A 26129-nucleotide genomic window follows, 5' to 3' on the forward strand; every position below is an offset into this window, starting at 1 on the left:
TAAAAATTTTTATTCTAGATTTGCTTCCAATATCTGAGAACATATTTTTGTATCAAACCATCTTAAAAAAATTCAATATGTGCTGTCTTATTGTTTGTGACAAAATATTCTTCAACATTATATGTATATAATTTTAAAGAAAACTTTCATTACAAATACAACATTTTTTAAAACTTTTAAGCTCTTATTTTAATACTTAAATATCATAAAAGAATTTTCTCAGTGAAATAGATGTGTAGGAGATTTTCACCACTAAATACAGTAAAACCTTGATATAATGGACTAATTCAGCAAGAGGGTGTCATTAAAGCCAAAAGTCTGTTATATAATAAAGTAGGTTTTCAAACGGATATGTTAAAAAATTGACAAACTAGTTTACCTGTTTTTACTTATGTAGACACGTTTGTGTAATTAAAATTATGTATGAAAATTTTAATTTCACAGAAAAGTTTTCTACATGTATTATAGTAATTTTGAATTGCTACTGAATAGGTCTAGTAAATATGTTCATTCACCGATCACTGAGAGTAAACAAATGCACATGGCTGGGGCATGGCTTAGCCCAGGTAGGAACATCTGCCAGCATGTGTTAAAACAGCTGCAGCCCGGCTGGTGTGGTTCAGTGGTTGAGTGTCAACCCATGAACCAAGAGGTCACTGTTTCAAGTCCCGGTCAGGGCACATGCCCAGGTTGTGGGCTCTGTCCTTAGTAGGGAACTTGCAGGAGGCAGTCGATCAATGTTTCTATCTCTCTATCCCTCTCCCTTCCTCTCTCTCTGAGATCAATAAAAACATTACAAAAAATACAGCTGCAGAAAGTCACACCACATGACAACAGAACCAATTACCACTGGAAATGTGGTGTGATCATGTGCTAATCATTTCCAAACATTGCTTATGAGTGCTGAACCTCTTGGATTTAAATATGTACACTATAGTTGTAGATACATAATATTTATTTGTGTGGGTGAAATTACTACAATGTTTTTTCCAACATATGGCCTATTTGCTAAAATTTGTTAAAAATAACTGAGTTAATAACAAAAAAATAACCTGTTAATTTAATTATAAGCAAATCTTCATTGAAAGCATTTTAAAATTAACAGGGTGTTAATTTTCACATATCACAGATGGGCCAGAAATTCTGTCTGTTAAGTCTGAAGTTTGTTAAATTGAGGTCTACAGAATTGAGGGTTTGCTGCAGTTATGATTTGACACTCGGTGTTCTGTCCTGTTTTAAGAATACTTTCTTGAGTTTTTATCACTATTTAAAAACTTAGGCATCCAAACATGACTGCATTTAAGTCATTCTTCTACACAGCAGACATATATTAAAATGTGAGCAATTTCTCTGAAAAAAAAAATGCTACACTCTTACAAACCATTTCAGTGACTCAATTGGATTGATTCTCAGAGAATTCAATTTTGTGAGGGATGTTGAATAGTTTTTGAATGAGTTATACATATTTATAAATGAATTGCTAGTGAGAACATGAGAACAAAATGAATGCATTGCCATTATCTAAATGCCATTTTCTCTATTAATTACAAATAGTCGGGGTACTGTAAATATTTATGTTTAACTTAATTCCCTGGATGAGCAAAATATGTGAAAATTGTTCTGAGATGTTTGAAACACTGTGACATCTTTATTTTTCCTTAAGTGTGAAGTGTACAATAAAATAGGTAATTTTAAGGAAAATAAATAAAGCAATTAAGCATTTAAGTGATCTTTTCCTAATTCACCTGTTTGGAAGTTGGAAGTCAAAATTGTAAAGCCATGTTAGTAGGTATTTAAGTTGGCAATCACCTAAAGAAAACAATTGTTTACCTTAAACCTTAACCCTTGGGGCCTGGTAGGTATAGTCAATGACTCCCAAGTCTTTCTCCTTGTTATTTGATCTTTGCACCTAAAAGTATTAAATCTGATTATTCTGCTTTAGTAATGCAATAGATGTAAACTTGGCTCAAAACAATGACCAAAACAAGTGAAAACAAGTGGAACAATTAAAATGTTGCACTAAATTAACTGAATAATATAAAGATAATGGCATATCGTTGCTACTCGCATTTGTTGTTCTAATTGTACTACATTTATGGGGCTCTGCCCTGGGGTATTTTAACAACAGTTGTAAACTGCTGTCATTTATCAGGCACCTTATTACAATTCAAAATGGAATTGGAAGTGAATGGAGTTGAAGTTGACAATAAACTCACAGTCCGATTGGATTTACTTAATGAATTTGATGCAATAAAATTTTAATCATTATCAAGCATTTATAGAATATACTGCCCAAAAAGTTTTTAATTTTATAATTAAGACATAACAATTCAGGGGATAGGTTCATATGAGGCAAGTGACAATGAAACATAGCATTATTCCTAACAGAAATAGTAATGTATTTCCTTTCCCTGGTTGCTTTTGCTCTTTTGCTTTTCTTCCCCATTGGATAGCTGACTTTGTTTTACTGCCCCTGAGTTGTAATTTGCAGGGTAAGAAGAAATTTTGCCTAACTCTAAATATCCTATTCTCTGGCCACAATGTCTGAATATTTTGCTAATATATTACATCCAAATTAAATCTTTGAGTCAAATGTATGGCATCTGTTCCAACACATCCCCATTAACATTTGCTGACATCCCTGGGCCTGGGTTTCCTTATCTATGAAATAGCCGTACTTATTTACTTGGTTATTGTGAGAATTAAGGTAGATGGTAAGCACAAAATTAACCCTTTGCACTCACTTGCTTTTTTCTCGATTCCTTTATTCTAATGCTAACCGTGTCAAGTCACACTCGACATCCAAGTGCAAAAGATTAATGCTACCTTTTTTTATTATGTACTAGGGGCCCAGTGCACGAAATTAGTGCACTGGGTGGGGGGATCCCCTCAGCCCAGGCTACCCTCTCTCACAGACTGGGAGCCCTCAGGGGATGTCCTACTGACAGTCTTTGGGAGGCAACTGGGCTGATCAAAGGAAGGTGCCAGACCCATCACCTCGTTGCTGCAGCCACTGCCAGCCACTGCAGCCACAAAGGTGTTTTCATCAACACAGACTCCAGTCTCTTCACCATGAAAAAATGACAACTTTCTTTAGGCATTTCCAAGATGTCACTTTCATAGGATATGACATTTCTTTCTTTCTTTCTTTTTTTTTAATCCTCACCTGAGGATATGTTTCCATTGGTTTTTAGAGAGTGTGGAAGAGAGAGAGAGGGAGAGACAGAGAGAAACATCAGTGTGAGAGGGACACTTTGATTGGTTGCCTCCTGCATGAGCCCTGACCTGGGCCCCAGCCAGGGAGGAGCCTGTAACCTAGGTACATGCCCTTGATGAGAATTGAACCTGGACCCTGCGGTCGGCAGGCCAAGGCTCTATCCACTGAGCCAAATGGGCTAGGGTAGGATATGACATTTCTTAGCCCCTCCAGCAGCGAACCTTCGTTTTTTTCTCTAGGAGTGTGGTGGAAAAACCCTAGATCACCTTCTTGGATTCATATTATCCAAGTTACCAAGAACACTGCAAGTGGCGGCATACAGGGAGCTTAGCCAATGAGCAGTCAGAAAAGGTGTTTACGCTCAAACTGGTTTGGCTCAGTGGATAGAGCGTTGGCCTGCAGACTGAAGGGTCCCAGGTTTGATTCCTGTTAAGGGCATGTACCTTGGTTGGGGGCACATCCCCAGTGGGGAGTGTGCAGGATGCAGCTTATCAATGTTTCTCTCTCATTGATGTTTATGACAGTCTATCCCTCTCCCCTCTTCTCTGTAAAAAATCAATAAAATATATTTAAAAAAAGAAAAGAAAAGGTATTTCCTCTGCAGCCCATGGGCAAAGGATCCCCTGCATTGTGTCCACTGGGCTAGGGGCATGTCCCCTGCCGCTGGGAGCATGCCTTCAAGCCCAGTGGCATGCATTCTCTGTGTTTGCTGGGCTGAGGGCCGTGGACCCAGGCCACTTGGCACGGGCACATGCACAAGTGGCCACGGGGCAGGAACTGCCACCACATCACCATGGCAATGCGGCAGAAGTTCCCCCCCTGGCGGCTTGTCCCAGGACCCAGCCCACTTGGCGCCCCCGGCCGCTCGGCCTGGGACCTGGGCCGCTTGGCACCAATGCCCCTAGGCCACTCCTGGCTAGGGGTGTTCTGGGACCCCAGCTGCTCAGGGCCTACGCATGGGCCTACAGGCTCGGAGCGGTCTGGGTCCCGAGGATGTTCCCAGGACTCAGGCCGCTCAGCGCCTGTATATGCAAATTAACCTGCCATCTTTGTTGTGTTAATTTGCATACTCACTCCTGATTGGCTGGTGGGTGTTGCGGAGGTATGGTCAATTTGCATATTTCTATTTTATCAGTGTAGATTTGCAATGTTCATCAAGTTATTCACTTAATCTTTAAATTAAATCAGAATAGGTATTTTCCGGATGATTAGCAAGGAACTAGTTAATTTACTGAGTTAGAATTCATGTTAGATAGCTAGTGACCTAGCAGGATTCAGAGAGAAATTGTGAATTAAAAATATCTTTAGAGTAGGTAACCCTTAGTGTGTCTATCCATGTAGAGAACCTCAAAATCATTCCCGGTTAACTTGGTTGAAAGTGGCCGTTGTAGGCAGCAAATGAGCAGAGAGTTTCTGAAAGTAAAACAAAAATGTCTGAAAAGAAAGAAATATTCATTCTTTCATTCATTCAACCAATCACTCACTCATTTATTCTTTAGCAATGCCCTCCATCTCCTTCCTGAAACACAGAGACTTAACAGACTTTAATAATGTGGGAAACATGCCTTGTTTGTCTCAGGGCAGAAAGGCTAAAGGCAAACTTTTGGCCTAAATTTTTAGTTACATTTCTTAAATACCTCTCTGAACTCTCCATACTCTAGAAAATAAAATAGACTTCACTAGAAGACTGTATTTATAACATCATCATTTTTTTAATTGACAAAATTACTATATGAACCATTGTCTTTAAAATTGTTTCAAGCAATGCTTCGTCACCTATATACAGTAAATGCAATTGATTTTCTTCATAGAGATTTCCATGCCTCTTGCCAGATAAAACTCTAATGGATAAAACACTGAAGGATTTTCCATTTCTCAGACTGGAAGATTCTACCTTCAATTCTGTCTGCATTAATATATATACAATATATATATATATATATATACATATATATATATATATATATAAATATATATATATATATATATATATATATATATATGTATATATATATACTTTTAAAATACTTTTGTAATACCTTTGTAAGCAAATATTCTGAGGTTGGTGACTTGACGTTTTCCCTTAAATATATATTCATTTAGTTTTACAAACTTTTCAGTTATTCATGCTCATTATATCTTCCTAGTGAGTTTTAGCACAAGCTTATTGAGTTGTAAAAGCTTCTTGGTTGGTTTATTTGGCTAGTTTATTTGGACAGAACTGACCTTTTCACAATAGGAAGTCTTCCCATCCGGAAACACGCCTGTCTTCCATTTGTTTACATGGTTTCTCATGCCCTTCCATGACATTATAGATAGAATTCCAATGGGTGTTAGCCCTTGGGAGGTATACTGCGAACTACTTAAGAGTGACATGTGTGCTCTAGTAACTACTTCCTTTGATGTTCTTTATCTCAGTTGTTGATATTTGCACCTCCTTTTATGACGTTTGTTTTTCCTCAAAACTTGGTGGATTTGGGGAGTTTACTCATCTTTTTTATTTTACTCTCTGTGAAAATTGTGGTGTTCTACTAAATGAAGTGCTCATAATTTGGTTACATGGCATCAGATACTTCTTCTGATACTAAAAATGGTTATTTGGACATAGATTTAAACTTTCCTAAATTATTTCTTGATGGATCGCTTCACTTTTCTTCCAACTCTTTTCCATTCATCTCAATTTTGAATCACATATAATATAGAAATCACTTTTCATTACTTTGGTGCTTCCATAAATACTGTATGCAATTTATTATTTTCTCAGAAATAAGTATATTTTTAGAAAGAAGCACTTTATCTTTAATGCTATTTTTGCCGTTTGTATTTTGCAGATTCTGTTGTGCTTCATAGTTTTTCTTTTATTTATTTTGAACTGCTGCACATACATTTCATCCTACACTTTCTCATAGATATTGTGGGTGGCTTTAATTTAGATTATATTACTTTTAAGAGATGAAATAAGACTCTTATTCTTTGGAGCTGAGATTTGAGGACTGCATTAAGTGAATTTTTATTGTACTTTGGACAATTAATTTGGATTCGTGAAATATTCTGAAAAGCAATTTTCTCTCCATTGAAACTTCTTAAGCAGAGGCAAATGTTTCCACATTTGATTGTTTGAATGTCTTTCTTCCTTAAAGGTCTAGGCAAATATTCTGTGATCCCATTTCAGCTTATTTCTTACAGACTCAGGGAAATGACTAGTTCTCATGAGATTTGCCCCTCACAGTGAATGTAGTTCTGGGCAAGGACAAATGTGGGGCAGTGCTTGGAAGCCCTGTAGATGAGAATTTCTCTGCCAACAAGTTCCCTCTCTGGTGGAGTTAGCACACCCCAACTGAGCACATCTGTTGCTGGTTTACAAAGTTAAGATGATCTCAAATGAGTTTTGTTTACCCTGAAGCCTTGTCTCCATCTGTCATACCTAAAAATAAGTTAGAATGCTCATCTTTTCAGGAGAGATGTCCTTGACTGGGACAAAGCCAGCTGACTTAGATGTTGAGCCCTACTATTCATTGTTTTCATATTTATTGTGTGTATGCTTAGTTTTCCACCCTTGGTAAGTAGCTTATGACGGTTTCTGGTCTATATAAAAGTCTTTACTAGTAAATGGCTTTAGCTCTTCTTATCTAAGATTTTCCTTTCTTCCATCCAGGCTCTCCAAATAGCCGTCACTTTAGTTATTCTACAAGAGTCTCTTTATTTCTTTCCACACTTAGGTATGCAGACATTATTTCTTAACTCTCTCAATCTGATTCCATCTATAATATATTTAGGGAAAAAATGTGTGTGTGTAGTTACATATAGAACAAGAGTAGAAACAGGGAGATTTAAGTCAATTGTCAGTAAGGTAAGAGTGAGATATTGAGTACCTTTACATAGTATGCACACAATAAAATAAATGAAAAGTAAATAGTTTGTAAAAACATAGATATATTGATACCTAGGTAGATAAATAGTAGATAGATGATAGAGTATTGACAACAAATGAGTATGCAGGATCTTTACAGGGTAATAGAAATACACTGAAATTTATTTTGGTGATATTTGCACAGCTCTGTAAATTGACAAAAAAAGAAAACTTAGTGTATAGATAAAATGGATGACTTTTATGGAATGCAAATTTTCCTCAATAAATCTGTTTATTTTAAAAAATCACTTGATCCCGGCCATGGTGGCTCAGTTATTGAGCATTAACCTATGAACCAGGAGGTCACAGTTCAATTCCTGGTCAGGGCACATGCTGGGTTGTGGGCTCAATTATGTTTCCCTCTCTCTTTCCCTCTCCCTTCCTCTCTAAAATCAATATATATATATATATATATATATATATATATATATATATATATATATATTTCAAAATCACTTGAAATCTTGCAATAAATATAAATTTAAAAATTAATAAATTTCTTAATTACGCAGACATTTATTGAGTACATACTTCATACCAGGCACTGTGCTAACAGCTTTAGATTTGAATATGAATAAAAGTGGTTACTGAGCTAAAAAGCTTTCAGTCCAATAGGAGACTACCAATGAGCCTGTCAAAGGTATTCTTCACCTCTCTTAGCAATTTGTTTTTAATCTAGCACTTCCTTTTATCTCTTTCCATCTCACTGGTGAAATTATCCATATGTTCTTACACGTTTTCCATCTTTTCCACTAGTGCCTTTAATATATTAGTCACAGTTATTTTAAATTCCCTGGCTGACAACTCCTGCATCTGGGTCACATCTGAGTCACATCTGAGTCAAATCTTATTGATTATTTTGTCTATGGACAGATTTTCTTTTTTGTCTTCCTCCTTGTCTTCGTGTCTTCCTGAAAATTGTTGGTTGAAACACAGATAGTGTGTGTGTTTATTCCTGGAAGTGAAATGAACATGTCCTTTGTTCTGGTCTGCCTCTGAAGGAAGTGGGGATGGGGATTTGAGACTATCTAATCAGGAGTTGAACTGGATTTAAAGTTTGTTATGATGGTTTCCTATAATGAACCACAGGATTCCAATTTTTCTAATATTACCTTGTTCTTAGGGTGGAGTCTATTTTTCAGAGGGTTTTTCTTATTGCCTCCTTCACTCTTAGGCCACCTTTTTGTGCCTGTGGCTCAGAGAGGGTTTTCTCCAAGCCCTTGCCCCTCTCTTAGAAGTAAAATGTTGTTGCTTGTTTCTTAGTGCTTTCCAGTTTGATGGAGTGGGACAAAGAGGCTCTTTGTTGTCTTGGTTCAGCCTCAGGCTTAGCAGGGTCCTGAGTCTTGGATGAGGGACTTTTCCAATAAACCTGACCCTCTCATAGTGGTTGGGTATCTCTAATGGTATATGCTCAATATGGTGTCCTTTCCCCACCCAGAGGTAGAGATTATTCTTCCTATTATCTTCTTTGGTCCTGAAGCAATAATATGTGTTTTTATTCTCCCTGAAAATTAAGACTTTTTGCCCATATGCAAGAAAAATGCAGATGATGTGTATAATTTTTTTCTCACTACAATGTCTACTCTTTTCTAGACTTTCACCATTTAGGGAAGCTTTCTCCAATTTTTTTGTTGTGAACATTCGGTGAGGATCCAGAGAGAAGAGTCTTTGAATAGGACAAACCCCTTTTACCTGAAGCTTTCTAAGGTTATATACTCTCATGGTCATCCACACTCAGCTATTTGCAATTTTTTTCCCCAGTAATTGAATTCTTCATAATGGCTTAAATAGCAGTCCCCTTTTCTCTTCTGCTCATCCCCATGTGAATAAGTGTTGAAGTCTCCATCTCTCCTTAGAGGTACTTATCAGTAATATCAGGCTTAGTTGCCCTGTTATCTCAGCAATCTGATAACACCAACAAAGACAAATTAAAAGATAGTCAGCAATACAGATGACCAAGCAGAAGTTGGAGTCCCTGAAATTGTATTCCTACTATTCTCAGTAGCTTTCAGAAACCTGAGTGTAAAAAGAAAGAAATTAAATGATAGCATTACCCAGTAATCAATGGAACGGTTTTTCTGGGTGCGTGTTTTGGAATAATAGTACTACAAAGGGGAAAAAAATATTGTGCTAAGATAAAATTAGATAAGACTATCATAGTATACCACCTAAAAACAAAATTTAGAGAAGGCAGACATTACTTAGAGATTGGAAAGGAAACAGAAATGTCAAGAGATAACCTATGGACATAGACATAGAGGGGTAAAGGCCTGGGAAGTCGGATATGGGGTGGAGGGGGTCAATGGGAAAAACACACACAAACAAACAAAGGGAACATCTGTAATACTTTCAACAATAAATATAAATTTTAAAAATAGAGATAAGTCAAAAGACAAGGTTAGAAGGAAAATGAATGTGTAGAGAAGACCCCAAAATATTCAATAGATAGAAATTGTGAATCAGAGATTGTGGAATAGAGGAGTGTCAATTGAAATATTTTAGATAAGTATGTTTTGTTTGACTTTCTGATTTGGAGTGCTGTTTTGGGAATAAATGATTAGATAAAATTGAGTGTAGAGAAATGTTTTAGGGATTAAGATGTTCCAAGGATTTGTAGGGTGAATTAGAAAATGGGTGGACTTCCTAGACAATGGTACCAACAAAACTCAGAGTACAGAATGACAAAGACAGGCACCAAACTTGTGAAAGAATAATCATGGAGTGAATGTGGTAGTAACAATGCCAAGAGTTGGGTGACAAAAGTCCTAAGGTTAGGAGGGTGCTACAGAATGGGGAGTGCTAAATCAACAGAATGTTATCATTCCTTTCCTGGGTCTTCCGTCCTTCATGCTTGAGATATTGAATAATTCTGTCAAGGTGGTAAAGAAGTGAAGTTAAAGGGAAGATTAGGTTTAGATAGGTTTTCTGCAACCTACGAAAATTGGCCTTTCCCTATGGATTGGTTACACAACCAAAGCTGTCTGAACTTTCCTGTAACACAGGCAGACAGGGAAAAAATAAATGTAAATAAATAATAATAATAAACAATGTCAACAAACTGAAGTCTGTTTTTGAAGAATGATGAGGATAAAAAGAATGAAAAGGCAAAGCATATTAGGAACTTAATAAATTAACTGGAGATGGGTAATATGTGGGAAAATAATTTCAAGAGATAACAAATCTCTTGAATGAATGCATTTTTCCCATGTAGGCCAATGAAATAGAACAAAATCTATAAATTTGAAATAGTAAGGATATATACTTTAATTAAATATAAAGACAATTTTCTAAAATGAATTGCACAATTAAAAGGAATGTCTTAGAATTTCATCACAGTGTATTTATTAATTAGAATTAGATAAGCTCTTATTACTGTTAACCTGAGGAAAGAGAAGCAGGTTTAAATTTGCTGATGTAAGTAAGCAAGTATTGAAGTCTTTATGACTACATTACTAATTAATAGTCTATCTCTAATGCTAGTGAATAACCTTATATTTTAATATACCTAATTATGTTGTGCAAGTGTGTTAAGGGTAGAGTCTTATTTCCTGGGACAAATCATCTATGAATAAAATAATTTTACCTGTCATTTTAATATACTGGAAGCACAATGGAATTTTCTGCTGTACTTTCTTACAATGCAATTTTAAAATACATTGGAGCATCCATCAAAAATAGGACAGACAATAATTGCTCTCAATTCCAACTCATTAAGTCATCACTTCTGACTAATCAGATTTTTAAAAAAATATTTTGCTGATGAGCACTGAATACTATTTTATATTGATCATGGTGGAATATTTATGTAATTACAATTTAACCCAACATGTCAGTCATAATTTTCTGTAGCATAATCTAGTCTTCTCTTGAATAATGCAACACTTTGAAAACGTAACCAATTGATTCAACTAAATACTCTGATTCAGCATGTTATTCACCCTTGAATCTTTTTGGCCCAGAAGCAACAGACTCAAGTCCTGTACAATCCAGTATATTCTTACAGTGATTTTTCTATATTATAAATTCAGTATTTCCTATTTAGAACAAAAGTGGTAAATAAAGTTTAGTTTGAACAAATTCCCAAATTAGACTAGGTAAACATTTATTAATGATTTATGTAAGCATGAATATTAAGTCTAAATGTTCTAGAGCTTCTAATTGACATATTAAATCTCTCTTACAACCTGGGCATAGTGCAGATAAAGGAGAGAAATCAGGCACATTTGGATTTAACACATACATGCTCATTAATTTTACTATCAAACGTTTATTGATATTTGAGGTGAGTCTGACAAAATAAATAACACACTCAATTTTGGCCAAATAAGGGTGAAATGATATATAGTGTCTGCATCCTACTTGTATATTTTTCATGTCAATACACGAATGGATTTAAATGGTTACTTATACTAAAAGAGGAGTATCTAAAGCTAATACAATCACAACTGTAGTTGGACAGATAAATCAGTAAAACTAGGTCTGAACAATGAATGAATACAGTTTTTTAAGATTTTGTGGGAAGAGTTTATAGATTGTTTTTTCATTTAAAAATTTTGCATATGAAATTTATTAGGAGGGTACTAGGATTGTTCACAGAATCCAAGAGCTGAAAACCTGAATAAGGTAAAGGTGAAAGGGAAGGGAAGGCCTTTCATTTTATTGATCAGTGTTAATGCACCTACCCTATTAGACAGGCATCCTGTGCTAACAGGACTCATTTTACAACTTGCAGGTATGTGTAGATCAGCTTCAGACAGTGATCCAGAGTTGAATCAGCTGTGTGACCCCTCACACTGGATGAAAGGAGACCAGTGGCATGATTCAAGAAACTTGGCTGGTACTCCAATAGAAAAGGAGATCAATTGATTGATTTTCATTCATGTAAATTATATATATAAAGAGAGAAATACGGAAATATAAGAAATGCATTCCTAATTTTATACACATTCTTAATTATTTTTAAAGTGAATACCAGCAATCCATCACGCAGGTGTCACAACCAAAATTCAACTGAGTAAATGTAAAGATATAATTTGTAGGGAGCAGCTCTAGGGTTAAGCCTGGGACTTAAAACAGGGAAAACATGGGAAATTAAGACTATCCAAATCTAAGGACTATAAAGAAAAATCAGACAGAGTTTTTGATGTTCAAGTTTTCTCTCTTATTGCTGTTTTGCATTGGCATTGTTTTGTTATTGTTTTAATAGTCAGAGCTTTGTTCTTGATGTTTAAGTTTTACTGTAGTAGCTTAAAAACAAAAAAGGGGGAAATATAGGAAGCGGCTCTAGGGTTAAGCCTCAGACTGACCTGTGGCAAGGCCACAAACAATTCCCAGCTTAGAGGGCAGAGCCCTCTTAGCATAATTAAGCTTAACCTTATAGCCCTCCCTAGTTCCTTCCTAGGTAGTGAATGGGCTGTGGGAGGTGCAGCAAGTGCTGTCAAAACAAGGTGAAACTCACAAGAACATTGTAAACATGTTGACCACTACCCTTGTTTTGATCTGACTATAAAATAAAGCCTGGGATTGCAGGCTGGATCTTTCTGTGTCCTCATCCAGGCACCGGAGATCCGCCGAGCCCCAGCTGTATTCTCTTGTCTGACTCTTCTTTAACCCTTCACCGCCCCTCCTCAGGCTCACTGAGCCCTTGGCTGTGCTGGCGCAGCACAATAATTGATGTTAGTAAGTGTTTCATCAATCAGGCAGCATCCCATGTAGTAACTAGAAGAGCACTCCGAGGGACTGTACAGAATGGAAGGTTTTCATAGAAGGATGGCTGAGGCAAGGAAGCTATTAGCAAAAAGAAAAGAAAGGATTTTCTTTAGGACAGGACTTCATAGTCACCTTTTTGGTGGGAAGTGGGCAGCAGGAACTTTATCATGCACAGAGCCTCTTTTTCCTCTGGCAATGGAATGGGCCCTTGTAACAGATTACCTTCCTGGTGCTTGACCAGAAAATTCTAGGCCCTGGCTAGGTGGTTAGAGCATTTTCTGGATACACCAAGGTTGTGGGTTCAATCTCAGGTCAGGGCACATACAAGAATCAACCAATGAATGCATAAATGAACGGAACAACAAATCTATGTTTCTCTATCTCTCTCTCTCTTTCTGTCTCTCCCTCTCTCCCATCCCCCCCCCTCTCTCTCTTTCTCAAACCAATAAATAAAAATATTTGGAAAAATAAAATTCCACACTGGTTGATTCAGGTCCCATTTCTGAGGAAGATGAGAACTGCAATTAGGTCAGGTATTAAATCCAGGTTTGGTGGCCTGGGCTTCAGCATAGGTGATACCACGTTGGGCCTGTGGGTTTTCTCTTCAACACAGGTGAGACTTTTGATTGTGGCTCAACTCTTCTCTATAACAGAAGTATTAAAAGGAACCCCAAATCAAGGCCTTGGTTCACATAGACCTCCAGACTAAACACTCACAGCCACATAATGGAAACTTAAACTGTCCTCACTTCCCTGAAATGCTGATTCTGACCTTAAAACAAAACTTAAGTTTTCTCCATGTCACTAGGACCTTACAGCTTCCTAGCCAATCAGCTACCAGTAAGATTAAAATGGACTACCCTAAAAGGAATGCTTCTAGTAACCATTCACAAAGCAGTGTCTCTCCTCCTTATGCCTTATAAACTGGGCAGTAACTGCTGACAGCGGAGCTTCTTAACCACTCCTGGTTTTGAAATCTCCCTGTTTGGAACCAGTTTGTTTCTACCACAGTAAAATATTCATATAAAGTAAAACGTTCTGAATTTTCTCTTGACACAAGCAACCCTCTCCAAAACTGTTTAAATGTTAGCTTGATTTTCCTTTTTTAATTTGTTTCACCCATTATGTATGTAACACTAAATATATACCAACTATCTATGGAACCCTAATATATACATGAATGCAGTTTTCCTGTGTGTATTTCTCTTTCTCATAATTGTGTTTGTTAGGTTCATCAATATTATAGTATAATATAACTGTAATTTCTCTGTAACTATTTTTCACAGAAACTTCCATTTTCGCTTCCACCAGAGATATTTTTGTTGTATATATTCTGACCAGCACTTGATGTTACCAGATTTTTTCATTTTCAAACATTTTTTCTTGTTTTTGAAGAAAAGCTAAAAGAGAAACCCATGTTTGTCTGAGTTAACTATTACCCTCATGGCAAAAGCAATTTCAGAAACATTCTTTTTATTATATGTTTATTTCATTTCTTAGCTTGATAGTGTCTTAGTATTTTGAAAATTCTTCAATGATTTTAAGGCCCTGATATTTCAAAACACCCTTCTCATATTTTTAGAGTTCATCCAGATTCCCTGCCTTGACATGGCTAGAAAAACAAGTCTGGGCATTTATTTTTCACAAACAATGCCTTTTCACCATTGGAGGTGACATAATTGCCAATTCACATATGTAATTGTATACTCACCCTGAATCTTCTATTTCACATATATGGCCTGTGTCTTTTAAATACTCTTACATTATTTTTTATAACAACTTTATTGGTATATAATTCACAAAGTATAAAATGCACCCATTTGAAGTGTGTAATTCAATGGTTTAAATATACTCAAAGAATTGAGTGACCATTACCACTATTTCATTTGAGAATATATTTTTAAATATTTTTATTGACTTTTAGAGAAGAAGGGAGAGAGAAAGAGAAACATGGGTGTGAGAGCGAACATTGATAGGCTGCCTCCAGCACGCCCCATACCAGAGATCGAGTCTGCAATCTGGGCATGTGCCCTAAACAGGTATCGATCTAACCAGTAACCGTTTGGTGCACGGGATGATGCCCAACCAACTGAGCCACACCAGGCAGGGCATTTGAAAATATTTTTATCAAATCTGCTCCCCCCCAAATTTTTTAAACCTCCATATCCATTCACAGTCACTCCACATTCCCCTAGGCCCTCAGCCCCTGGCTACCACAAATTTATTTTCTATCTCTAGATTTGCCTAAACTGGATATTTAATATAAATGAAACCATACAATATGTGTTCTTTTGTGACTGTTTTTTTTTCCACTTAACAAAATTCTTTCCAGAGTATCCATGTTGCAGTGTGTGCCAGCCCTTCATTTCCTTTCACTGCTGAGTAATGCTCCATTGCATGGCTGTGACACCTGGTGTTGTCCATTGATCACTGATGGGCACTGGATTTCCCCCGCTCTTTGGCTATTTTAAATAATGGTGTTATGAACATTCCTGTAAAAATTTCTTGTCAGGCTTACATTAGTTTTTAACTTCTGATTTCACAGAAATCTATTGACATTCACAATTTGCTATTAGCTATTTTCCATTTTATAGGCCCTTATTGTACCAGATATACCCGTTTACATCTTTACATTTTTAAACACATTGTTTTCTTGGCAATTGATGTGGTTGTAGTCATTGTTAGTAAGGTTCTATTATGCTGAGTTGCGCTCTCACTGACTTGCCAGACTTTAACCAGCAGAGTCTAGGCTGTCATGACCCCATCCCCAGCCACCTGGCTGTCTGCCTCTGTTTGTCTCTGTCTCTCTCTCATCTCTCTGTCTCTCTGCATGTCTGCCTCTGTTTCTCTATCTCTGTCTCTATCTGTATCTATCTGTCTCTCTTTCTCCTTCCTCCACCCCCACTGTATACTCTAACCCTTAGTCCACTGCCTTGTGATACTGTTATTTGCAGCAAAAGCTAGGTGCCCTCTGTCATTCGTGTGCATGGTAGCACATCTAACCCACTGATTAACTCTCCAGTGTGAGTGAAGAGATTTATCATCTCAGAGGAAACCCCATCATTTCGGAGGATCGCCCTGGGGGAGGGGTTTTCATGCTGTACTCAGTGTCTCTCTCAGTGACAGCTGCTGTGCTGCTATAGATCAAACACTGTCCTGCTGCCTCTTGGTGGAAGCTCTGTCACAGTTAACTCTTTTTTTGCACACTCTTCTACAGAATCACCCTGATCCCTCCTTTTCAGCGCTAACTTAACAGTTTCATATTTAATTAGCTTATTTCTAGTGTAAGTAGACAACCTGTTTCTGAATCGTTGTAAAAATATTCTGCTGCTGCCCGGCCTGTGTGGCTCACTGGCTGAGTGTCGACCTATGAACCAGGAGGTCACAGAGCACATGCCCATATTTCAGGCTTGATCCCCAGTGGGGGGCGTGCAAGAGACAGCTGACGAATGTTTCTTATTGATGTTTCTATCTCTCTATCCCTCTCCCTTCCTCTCTCTAAAATCAATAAAGACATATTAAAAAATATATTCTGCTGGGGAAAACACAAAATCAACTAAAACAAGAGAAAAACCTAAGAAACATGGACCCATCTCTGTTCAACCTTTTTTTTTTTTTTCCCCCAAACTGCTGTCTGAAAAGGTTTATGAATTAAATAGGCTGAAGTAACTTGTTTGGAAAAATTCTGATAGTTACTTTAATATTAAAGCAAATGGTCTTTTAAAAAGCAATCGAGATCATAAAATATGTAGTTATATATAAAAAATGAAATTTGAAAAGTGCAGAAAACAGACACAAGCAAATTCGTCATTCTGAGCCTGGCCTCTCTCCTTCTCGGTTCTCACCACTCTGGCCTTTGCCATACCCCTACCCCCGCCCCCCCTTTTTAAATTTTCTTCGTTCTTTCTTGCCTGTCTGAGCTTCTATATAGATGTAGAGGCCCGGTGAACAAAAATTTGTGCACTCGGCCGGGGGGGGGGGGGAGGGGGGCGTGTCCCTCAGCCCAGCCTGCATCCTCTCACAATCTGGGACCCCTTGCGTAGTGTCCATAGGCCTGTCCTGAGATCAGGGCCTACTGGGCTTTCCTTCCCCAGGCTGCAGGCAGCTGGCCCCACCCCCACCGCTGCCACTGCTTCCCATCTGTGCAGCACTGCCACCCCCCCTTCCCTGCCACTGGTGGCCTCCCTCTGCAGGCGACAGGCTGGGGTTCAATGGCTTGGCTGGCCTGGGCCTCCCTCTTTCTTTGCTGGGGGGAGGGGCCTGCCCTGCGAGGGGCCATCTGCCTACCTGATCGCCCCTAACCGCTTGCCTGGCTACCTGATCACCCCTAATGCTAGTCTGCCTACCTGATCACCCCTAACCATTCTGCCTGCCTGCCTGATTGCCCCTTACCACTGGCTTGGGGGCAGGGCCAGCACTAACTTCCAGTTGGTCAGCCTCCTGTCCTGACTGGTCCTTACAACCCAGGGTTTTTATAGGATAACTAGGGGCCCGGTGCACGAATTTCATGCACTGGGGGGGGGGGAGGTACCTCAGCCCAGCCTGCCCTCTCTCACAGACTGGGAGCCCTCAGGGGATGTCCTACTGACAGCTTAGATTGGCTCCTCACGGCCGCAGTCTGGCCTCCTTCTGCGGGAGGCGACTGGGCTGATCAGGGGAAGGCGCCAGCCCTATCACCCCGCTGCTGCAGCTACTGCCAGCCACCGCAGCCGCCAAGGTGTTTTCATCAACACAGAGTCCAGTCCCTTCACCATGAAAAAATGACAACTTTCTTTAGGCATTTTTAAGATGTGTCTTTCATAGGATATGACCTTTCTTTCTTTCTTTCTTTCTTTCTTTCTTTCTTTCTTTCTTTCTTTCTTTCTTTCTATCCTCACCTGAGGATGTGTTTCCATTGATTTTTAGGGAGTGTGGAAGAGAGAGAGAGGGAGAGACAGAGAGAAACATCAATGTGAGAGGGACACTTTGATTGGTTGCCTCCTGCATGAGCCCTGACCTGGGCCCCGGCCAGGGAGGAACCTGTAACCTAGGTACATGCCCTTGATCAGAATCCAACCCAGACCCTGCAGTCTGCAGGCCACGGCTCTATCCACTGAGCCAAACTGGCTAGGGCAGGATATGACATTTCTTAGCCCCTCCAGGAGCAGACCTTCATTTTTTTCTCCAGGAGTGTGGTGGAAAAACCCTAGATCACCTCCTTGGATTCTTATTACCCAAGTTACCAAGAACACTGCAAGTAGAGGTGTACAGGGAGCTTAGCCAATGAGCGGTCAGAAAAGGTGTTTACGCTCAAACTGGTTTGGCTCAGTGGATAGAGTGTTGGCCTGCAGACTGAAGGATCCCAGGTTTGATTCCTGTTAAGGGCATGTACCTTGGTTGGAGGCACATCCCCAGTGGGGAATGTGCAGGAGGCAGCTGATTGATATTTCTCTCTGTCTATCCCTCTTCTCTGTAAAAAAAAAAATCAATAAAATATATTTTTAAAAAAGAAAAAGAAAAGGTGTTTCCTCTGCAGCCCATGTGCAAAGGATCCCCTGCGTTGTGTCCATTGGACTAGGGGCATGTCCCCAGCCTCCAGGAGCACCCCCCCAAGCCGGGCGGCTGCGCGTTCACTGTGTCTGCCGGGCTGGGGGGCGTGGACCCGGGCTGCTTGGCGTGGGCGCAAGCAGCCGCGGGGAGGGAACTTCTGCCCTGCCCTGTGGCTGCTTGCACTTGGCGCCTGTGGCTGCTTGTCTCGGGAGACAGGCCACTTGGCGCCAGCTCCTGTAGGCCACTCCTGGCCAGGGGCATTCTGGGACCCCAGCCGCTCAGGGCCTACGAGCAGACCTACAGGCTCAGAGCGGCCTGGGTCCCGAGTATGTTCCTGGGACCCAGGCCACTTGGCCCCCGGGTATGCAAATTAACCCGCCATCTTTGTCAAGTTAATTTGCATACTCACTCCTGATTGGCTGGTGAGTGTAGCGGAGGTATGCTCAATTACATTTCTCTTTAATTATATAGGATTTCCCTTTTTTACCAAACATACCCTTTAGGTTTCTTTTTTCCTTTATTGCAGTTCTGCTGGGGACACGTTCTCTCAGATATTTTCTTCCAAAATGTATTGATTACCCTGAGTGGTATGTCCTTGTTGTTGTTCGGTTTGATTTTTGGAGTTTTTGTTTGTTTGTTGTTTGTTTTTTCCCAACACAGTTCTCAAGTAGACTGGAGTCCCAGAAAAGGATTTAACTTCTGCAAAGCCCCCTGGAAAGTGGCTGAAGCCAGTGCGAGGGCATCAATTATGGTCAAACACAGTCTTATATCAAAGCCTCATTAAAAAGCCAGGGGCACTTTACCAACTATGAAGGCCCTTGTGAATCCTGATGCTCTCATGTCACCTGGTTGCATCCACAAGGCTTGCAAACCCCACCCTCTGATGATAGCCAGGGAGGGTCCTGTGCTTAACCTCACACATGAAGACCAAACTGCTATCATCAAGGTTTGGCCGTACTGTGTTCCTGTTGAATCCTGAGGACACAAAGCCCCAAGCCCAAGGTCGAAATGGTCTTCCTAGACTCTGCCATCTGTTCTGTTAGAGGCTGTGTGTTTCCCCAGCATGAGAAGGCAACAAGGAACACATCCCTGCCATTGGTTATTTCTCTGCAATATTTCCTGATGAGCCCTGGCTGGGTAGCTCAGTTGGTTGAGTGTCTTCCCAATACACCAAAGTTGTGGGTTCAATCCCTGGTCAAAGCACATATAAGAATCAACTAATGAAAGCATAAATAAGTGGAACAAAAAATGAATGTTTCTCTCATCTCTCTCTCTGAAAGCAATATAAATTTTTAAAAATATTTCCTGACAAGCAGGGTCTAACAGTTTTCATGTGTGTGCTGCTTGGGTAGTGGCCTTGTCTTTGAGACATTCACTTTCATTGTGAAGAACATCTTTTTCTCACTAAAGGATATGTAGACAGTGTGTATGCACCTGCCCATATTTGTGTTCATATGGCATATATAAGCATAGGAGATGAGAGCAAATATCATAGGTCAGGAAATAGAAACTGGGTTTGGTTATATTTGCTGATTATAAATATGATGGATAGGACTTGGTATAAACTGGTTCTTTATTGGGGAGGCATGAATTATTATTACCTTTGAACACCAATAGCAATATATCCTGACAGATATGTATAAGACATGCATGGTTGATATCAATGGTTCACAAATACAAAAGATTATTTATATGTAGATTTTGTACATCATATAAAATCCTGATTCATATTAACTCCCCAAACTAATTCTTGATAAACATCCTGAATTTATAAATGCATTTTGCTTTATTTTATTTTTAGAGAGTATACATATCTAATCCAATCATCTTTATTACTAATTATGCTTAAACTTCTGAACTGTAATTAGCAGATTAAACTTATAAGTAAAATCATGCTAGTTTTTCACAGTTAAGAAAATGTGGTTTTAAAAAATGCAAGTATGTATCCAATTTAAATTAATAATCTATATTAATATACTCAGAGAAAATAGCACTCTAAAGGGATATTGAAAGTATATGCTTTATTACAGAGTAAAATTATGAACATTTAAGTACCTTTAACAATCTATTAAAAAATGCAACCTTTAACAAAACACAGCACAAAATGATTTCCTAAAGTATATAGCCAATAATAATCTCTTGGTTTCTCCTTGCTATTTCTAAATGTTCAATTTTTCAGGGTTTCCATGATATTTCATAGAATTTGGTGTTTCACAGATTTGATAGTATTTTTTCTTACTGAGTATGGCTGTATGAAATCTAATTGTCCTAAGGTATTTTGTCTTTGAATGAAGTTATTTATTTTAAGTACTTTTCTTTTTTTTCTCTCTCTCTCTGACTGACAGGAAAATCCACTATGTAGAAGTAATGGAAACAAGCATTGCTTCAAGGAAAATAATGATAACCCATGTTTAAATCCAAACACCAGATTTGAGCTTACAAAGGAAATAAATCTAAAGTTGATCTTAAAGTAAGGTCCAGTCTTATAATATAACTAAAACACAGAAACTGTTACTTTCTCACTAATTTAAATGGTAATCAATGCATTGACATTTTTATTTAATAAAAGAATGTAATTTATGTAATAAAAGCAGACTTTTTATTTACTAAAAGGATATAATAAATAAGATAGAGATCTTGACAGGATATAAGAAGGTTGCTGATTATTTTGCTTTTGTGTGTGTGTGTGTGTGTGTGTTTGTGTGTGTGTTTGTGTTTTTTCAGCTCTCTAAAGAGAAAGTGAGAAGTAAACTTATAGAAATTAGTTTTATATGCTACATTTGTTCATAATATGCATCTCATAAAATAAAAACCTCTCTATAATTTGTCCCAAATAATTTTGGAGTTGAAAAATTATATATATTGATTTTTTTAAAAATATTTTTTATTGATTTTTTTTTCTAGAGAGAAGAGAGTGAGAAACATCTATCAGCTGTCTCCTGCAGCCTCCGACAGGGGATTGAGCCTGCAATTAGGACATATCCCTTGACCAGGAATGGAACCAGTGTTCCTGGTCAACAGAATGGGGTGATGCCTAACCCACTGAACCACACTGGCCAGGGCATTGTATATTAATTTTAGAGTGAAATGTTAGTAATAGACATAAAAAAACTTTAAGTTTAATGATTATAAAATGAATTTGATTACTTTTCATAAGTAATATAATTAACCAATTACACCAAAAATTGCTTAAGAATTGCTATAACTGTAGCTGCAGACCAATGCCAAAATGTGATTTCTCATCAAAGTCACATTTAGATTCATATAAGAGTTCTTGCAGTAGGAGTTAAGTCACTCACTCCCTTGAAAATGATGGAAACGATGTTTTGCAGCATTTTTGTCTTGTATTGAGCATCTCTGCCCTTCACACTGAGGAATGCTGCCTGAAAACGATTTCTCCCTTTTAAGCAGGTCATTTGCCCTAATCTTGGTTTAGAGCAAGAGTCCAGTTATTGCATTTCATGAATGTGGTTTATTTCTTGCCATATTGTCTTTACTTCCCCTTGAAATCAGAGCTGCGGAAACTACCAGCTGAGCCCTGGGGAGAAACAGACAATGTGTGTGGCAAAAGAGCAACTTTTTTGAAAAAAAAAAAAAAGATGTCCCTTTGTCCTTCAGAAAGGTATACTTAAAGTAAGGTGGAAAATGTTAAGAAGTACAGGGTGGGGCAAAAGTAGGTTTATAGTTGTTCATATGAAAAATAATACAATAATCTATAATAATAAAAGTGTAATATGCTAATTAGACCCAACATCCTTCTGGACGTCCTTCCAGACAACCTTTCGGATGAAGCTGGGGCTGCAAGGGAAACCCGGGCACCAGAGGGAAGCCGGTGTCAGCAGCTGGGGAAAGAAAGGCCTACTCTTGCACAAATTTCATGCATCGGGCCTCTAGTTAATAAATAATAACTCAAGAATAAACTGTGTTTTGCGGACTCACTGTAAACCTACTTTTTCCCGATTCTGTATATTCTAACTTCTTTTCAACAGAGGACTAGGAAAGTGATAATTATCTTTCTTTAACTTTGTCACTGGGTTTTCAAGCACTGGAGAAGGTGTTGCTGAGTCCCTGTCCCTCATTCCCTAAGACACCCAGCCCCATGCATGACTGGACTAGGCCCCATCATAGAACTGATCAAGAAAGGTGTGAGCTTCATGCGGCCCTCATGGCTCCCAGGTATCCTACAGATCACAGACCTCTTTCACAGAACAGCTTACAAACCTTTCATTATCTTTAACGAAATCTATGTATGGGTATGTATATTCATGACACAGATTAATGAATGAATAATAAGTTAAATCTACAGTTCAAGGTGACTCTCAAAACACTATTGTAACATGTAGATGCTGGACATGCATTTATTATAGTTACTGACATGTCACTCATAGCTTTGGTACAGGTAACAAGTAATTTTTTTTTTCCTTTACATTACACAACCATAACATTTCTGCTGATCTGCCTGACTTTCAATCAACAATTTCTATTAAATGAAGAATCATTACATCCTATAATTGCAGGGTTCCTTCTTCATTTACTCACTCATCCCCTAATCCCATGTTTTATATCACCCTATGGATACTTCTGGCTACCAAGACACTAAAAGCCTTTCCTGAATTTTCTTTTCAATTCTCTTTGCAGGAGGTGTTAACTGCAATGTACCCACCCTCCTCTGTGAGGTTTGCTTTCCCCTGCCAGTTTCTTCCATACATTTTTAGTGCCAGACTCTTACCTATTGGACTCTTCCTATTGAATTCTTTTGTTGGGTTGAGTGAACCTTGCCAATTCCTAATTATAACACTACTTTAAAACTTTATACTTAGTCATATGTTTTTCTCAGTCATTAGTCACTCTCCCAAAGATCATCCAAATTTTTATTTTTAAAATTTTCAGCTCTTTATAAATGAATATCCAAAAGACTTCTCTGATGATTTAATTCTGTTAATTTTTTTAGCCATGTCTAAATGGTGTCTATCAAGAATAATTTGGCCTGGCTAGAGTGGCTCAATGGTTGAGCGTTGACCTATGAACCAGGAGGTCAGGGTTCAATTCCCTGTCAGGGCACATGCCCGGGTTGCAAGCTCACTCCCCAGTAGAGGGCATGCCGGAGGCAGCTAATCCATAATTCTTTTTTTTATCATTGATGTTTATATTTCTCTGTCCCTCTCATTTCCTCCTTGAAATCAATTTTTAAAAAAATTAAAGAAAGAGAAGAATATTTGGTTGCTGTGCTTTTTAAATTGAGCAGTGTCTTGATGAGGAATGTGGTAGAAAACAAAATGTTAGAATCTCCTGTGGGACTTTTGAAATCAAATTTGAAACTAGTAAAAGTGAGTTGCAAGCTTTTTTGAGAAACTCAACATGAACCCATCTTCTCAGGTTATCTCAGATACTCAAAGCACAAATGGCTTTATTAGAAGAACAGAGAGATTTAAGGGATCTCTAAAATGAATATCATTAAGCGCATGCAAACACCACCTGCTGAAAGTACTATTTCTCTCTTGAGAACAGTCTCAAAACAAAACCATTCTATTATAGCTTCTCCTTTTCCTCTAAAATCTACTTCCTTCAGGATATGATCCATCTTGTTAATCAAGAGTCTGACCCTTCTAACTTATTATACATTTCCATGAGCATCTCATGCCATTAGAGACCATGACAGACCATATCTCACAGATCATTTATTTTTACTGAATGGAAGCCTTCCATTGCCATAGGTATTTGACTTCACTATCATTAAATTCAAGAATTTCCCCCACATCTCAGGGCTTTGAAAGTGATGTCTAAATATAAAATAGTGTGTGTGTGTGTGTGTGTGTGTGTGTGTGTGTGTGTGTGTGTTACATCTGCCTTTTGCTTTGCATGAAGTCTGATTGTGATTAGATATCATGTAGAATATACACTACGTGGAAGCTATCTCCTTTACCATTCTTTATGTTTTAATAATTTTTCATTCTTACATGTGTAATTACATGGCTTAAATGTACTCCAACATCAGGGTTCCAGAACTCTGTGGACTTATTACTTTTACTTGAAAAAAATGAAATCATTTTTCCATCTCCTTAGGTCAGCAACGTTCAACCTTTTTCATCTCATGGTACACATAAACTAATTACTAAAATTCTTCGACACACCAAAAATATATCTTTTTGCTGATCTGACCAAAAAAATAGATATGATTTTGATTGATTTACAACAAAATAATAATAGCAATTACCTACCCTTTTTGCTCCAAACTGACTTTTTAAAACATCATGTGCCTATACTTCTTTATAAGGATTCCTGGTACCAAGATTTAACCAATCAGATGCCATCTTATTATGTGAGGTGACCAGTAATATGCAGCTATGTTATATGATTTATATATTTACTAGAGGTCCTGTGCATGAAATTCATGCACGGGGAGGAGGGTGGCCTTCAGCCCAGCCTGCACCCTCTCCAATACGAAACCCCTCGGGGGATGTCTGACTAAACCGGCAGTCAGACATCCCTCTCACAATCCGGGACCACTGGCTCCTAACTGCTCACCTGCCTGCCTGATCACCCCTAACTGCCCCCCCCAATGGCCTGGTCACCCCCAACTGCCCCCCTGCCAGCCTAGTCACCCCTAACTGCCCCCCCCCCCCGCGATGGCCTGGTCACCCCCAATTGCCCCCCCTGCTGGCCCAGTTGCCCCCAACTTCCCCCCCCGCCGCTGGCCTGATCGCCCCTTACTGCCCCCCTGCCAGCCTGGTCACCCCCAACTGCCCCCCACTGGCCTGGTCACCCCTCACTGCCCCCCTACTGGCTGGCCCCCCCTGCTGCTCGGTCGTTGCCCCACACAGCCTGTTTGGTCATTTGTTTGGTTGCAATGGTCACTTAGGCTTTTATATATACAGATGGTTCCAGACAGAGCATTTACATCAGATGGCTACTGTTATGCTGGCTGTTGTCATTTTTTTATTTGACAATCTAAGAGAAAAGAGGTCAGTGCCCCTAACTAAATAGTCAGGTGTTGCATGTTTTAAAAATACTTGTGGCACATCGGTTGAAACCGCTGCCTTAGGGGAATATAAATCAAATGATACTCTGGTTTTAAAACTCTCTTGATTTTTTTTCTCCACTGCTTGCTTCTTCTCTCCCTTGTTAGAGGTCACCTCGTGAAATCAGGTATTTTTTTCTGGGAATGCATTCCTTATTACTCAGATACTGATGCATTTTCAGCCTTTTACTCTTTCTATCTGAATTCTTCCTTATTAAGTAACTTTGTGATTCTTTACAGTTGTGTTCAAACCTGGAAATATATCAGAATCTTTAAAAATATAGATTCCCAGACAATACCCTAGGATTGGATTGAACATAGCAATCTGTGCTTTTAGAAAGCTCTGCAAGTAACAACAACAGCTCCAGGAATTTGAATTTAGAAATTAAAGTTAGAGAAGAAAGTTGATTTCCAGTGTATAATTAACTTAGAAACGGACACATATAATCGATATGCAATATTCAACAATCTCTACTAATGAAAATGAGTGTATTTTAGAATAATGCCCTTTCTCATCCCCCATCCTTTGCTTTTGCACCCACTATTGCTCGTCCTGTATTTGACATCCCTACACACTCAGTTCTTCCCCTTGGTATAAGAACCCCAGGTTCAAAGCTGGTGATAGTTAAACATCTCTGGTAACTTCTTCAGCCAACCCCTGTCCTTGAGTTTCCATGACTTGGTAATCCTCTCTGTTAAATTGTTACTAGATTATGCAATCTAGTGCCAACATTGAGATTTTGTGT

The sequence above is a fragment of the Cnephaeus nilssonii genome (assembly GCF_951640355.1).
Source record: "Cnephaeus nilssonii genome assembly, chromosome: 11".
Classification (NCBI taxonomy): domain Eukaryota; kingdom Metazoa; phylum Chordata; class Mammalia; order Chiroptera; family Vespertilionidae; genus Cnephaeus; species Cnephaeus nilssonii.